Here is a 2,780-nt window from a genome sequence, read left to right on the forward strand (position 1 = left end):
GTAACATATTTGCAAGATTTTCCCAGCAATAAGCTTGTTTGAGACGTACACTTATTTATGTAGTGTGTGTGACATTTTCTTTCAGAATGTAATTTTCAGAATATGCTTTCCTGTTGAGGGGTCAGAGTGGACTACCTGGGTCCCCGAACCTCTGCAGGGATTATTATGTCCTGTGTGACCGCAGCTTTCTAACTACACAGTGTTGGTTATGAATCCATTCTGAGCGAGGCTCTTATGGTGCGCCCTGATCCTGTCATTGTAGCAGGCTCTGGGACGACCCTGATGTGTGATCTCTTTCTCCGCAGAATCCCTGAGGGCAGGTCAACCTTGTAAGACCTCGGTGTCTGGGCTGGCCCTCTGAAGAGTCACCCAGACTCTTTGTCCGGGTCTGAGCTCTTGTCTTTGCTTCGCTTGGTGTCTCTTGTTGAACTACCGCTTGTTTCCCTTTAGTGTCCTGATTTTTTTCCCTGAAAGGTCGGAGGTCAGTCCGCCTCGGCTGTAGCTTTTCCTGACTGATGGGCAGAGGCGTCCTGATGTCTCGACCCATCAACAGCTGTGCAGGTGATGATGCATGTGGCAATGTCGAAAAATGTTAAAGTATGACCGCTGAAATCCACATAAAATAGCATGTCTAGACACCTCATAGTACAGAACGTTGAACGCTGCTGTGAAAATGGAAGTATGTAAATGTGGAGAAATTAATTGTAGTTGTAGAAAAATAAATCTAAATATAAATGGTTGCCAAAAATAACACTGCAGATAAACTGGTAAACAGGTAAACTGCAGATTACTGTGGACCTTATAGCAATGAATAAGTTCTTAAAAATCAAAAGTCTGCAAGTAATACATTTAGTAAAAAAAACCCAAAACTTTAAATACTCTGATATTAGCCGTCTGACTTTATTTGACCTTTATTCCTTTTAATGCTACATGGAATTAATTGTCCTACTTTATTTTTCAGATTTATTCGTGTCATGCTATGATCTGTATATATATATATATATATATATATATATATATATATATATACGTATGTTAATATTAACAATAGTCTTTGTTTACACATCGACTGTTAGAAATCAACAGGAGAGCTGATGCTGCTGTCAGAAGGTTTGTGTTGCAGGTTGCTTTTTTAAGAAATAATAATTTATTCACTTGACTTTATTTTATTTTCAGATACCATCATGTTGATAAAAACAAAATTGATAATGAACAAAAATATGTTAAGATAAGTGAACCGAGCCTTGATGAATTCTTGAATTCTGGTAAGTCATTAGAGACGTGTCATTGGAAAAAAAAAAAAAAACAGCACATGGAAAGTGAATCTGTTGGTTCTGGTTTAAATCCGTTGAAATATTCTCTATCAGTTTCTAGCTAGCTACCTTTTTGGAAATCAGGGTTTGACTTTTGTTGGTCGGCGTGGTCGAGTTTTGTTTCTCACCTAACTGGTGTTGTGTCTAAGTGTCACATTTTTGTTGTTGTTTTGCTTATTTATATTTATTTATATTTTCTTTTAATTTGGTAGTCCACACAGTGTTAGCAGATTCAGGGGTGCAGCCTTCATCAATCTTGGGCATTTCAGACTGAATGAATGACTCCTGTTCGTTTTTTCTTGAAGCTTTCCTGAAGTTCTCCATCCCGCCCGTCAGTGAGGGCATCAGAGTTCACGATGAGACGGCGACTGAGGTGGATGCAGACGTTTTTGAAGAAGTAACACAGCAACCAAACTCTGGTGTATTTACTATCAGATTTGACAACAGTAAACTTGTCCTCTCTCTAGATTCCCGTTTCTTTCATCATAGACTGTGGAATTTTGCTAAGACTCAGTTACAGTTCTGTTTTAAAACGGTTATTTTCTTTGTTTTTGTTTTTTCTTCCTTCTCTTTCTCCTCAAATGCACTTAGGTTCCCAGGAGACAACTTTGTCCGCTGGTCTGTTGGTTACGTTGAAACCAGTTCGGTGTTAGACTGTTCAGCCCACAGCTCTGCTGATTCAGCCTTCCTGGATGAGGATGCCAGACATGTAAGTTGATTGTGACGTCTGTCTTTGAGTTTTGCTCACTTTTTGAATCAAAAAGGTGTATTTATTGTGAACAATTTTTTGATTTAAGTAAATATTTGCTTGCCTTGTACTCTGTCGTTTGACAGTCGGTTGAATCCACACTGACTGAGAAGCCCGGTGAAGACCGTATTGTCACAGAATACAACCAGCTGGAAGATCTGACTGACTCCTCACAAAGACGCATGGTGAACATCCTCACATGACTGAAACTCACGGGTAACTGAGAAGGTTTTTTTTCCCCTCAAGCATAACTATTTCTCCATGGTTTTGACATTTAACATGTGACAAGACATTTTTTTTCATGCTTGTGGGAAACTGTCAGTATTAATTATTAATTTATAAAGGGACATTCTTTAATTGTCATTTCAGGATGAAGCAGTATTTATATAACGTTAGCGTGACAAGATAGATGGTTATGTTGTATAACACATCATGGTCACTCCTGTAAGCCCCAAGCCAGAAAAGACCAGGCCAGAAGGTTTCTGTTGTAGCCTAGTGAACAAATGTCAATTATTTATTGAAGTTTTGAGACAACCTGAGTGGATGCAAAAGCAGGAAGAAAACTTTTTTTTGCCCACATCGCTAATGTCTCCAGTCCCATGTATGAAGCGGTTAGTGGTGTGAAAGTATTGAACCGCAAAATTGGTTGAACTGATTGACATTATTTGACATCTTGTAAATGGGACTCTTTGGAAAAACTCTATTTATACACCTTAAAG

At 38.6% G+C, this 2,780-nt stretch overlaps 1 pseudogene across 1 annotated transcript; it reads left to right on the top strand.

Moving 5' to 3' along the window:
* Nucleotides 1-234: 234 nt before the first annotated feature.
* On the top strand, nucleotides 235-2,281 carry LOC148187472 (uncharacterized; annotated as a pseudogene). Its single transcript, XR_015778705.1, has 4 exons — nucleotides 235-329; nucleotides 1,177-1,265; nucleotides 1,619-2,022; nucleotides 2,148-2,281. The product of XR_015778705.1 is annotated as an uncharacterized LOC148187472 (transcript).
* Nucleotides 2,282-2,780: the final 499 nt, after the last annotated feature.

Source organism: Plectropomus leopardus, chromosome 14 (genome assembly GCF_026936395.1).
Source record: "Plectropomus leopardus strain MGB_pleo_1.0 chromosome 14, ASM2693639v1, whole genome shotgun sequence".
Lineage (NCBI taxonomy): Eukaryota > Metazoa > Chordata > Actinopteri > Perciformes > Serranidae > Plectropomus > Plectropomus leopardus.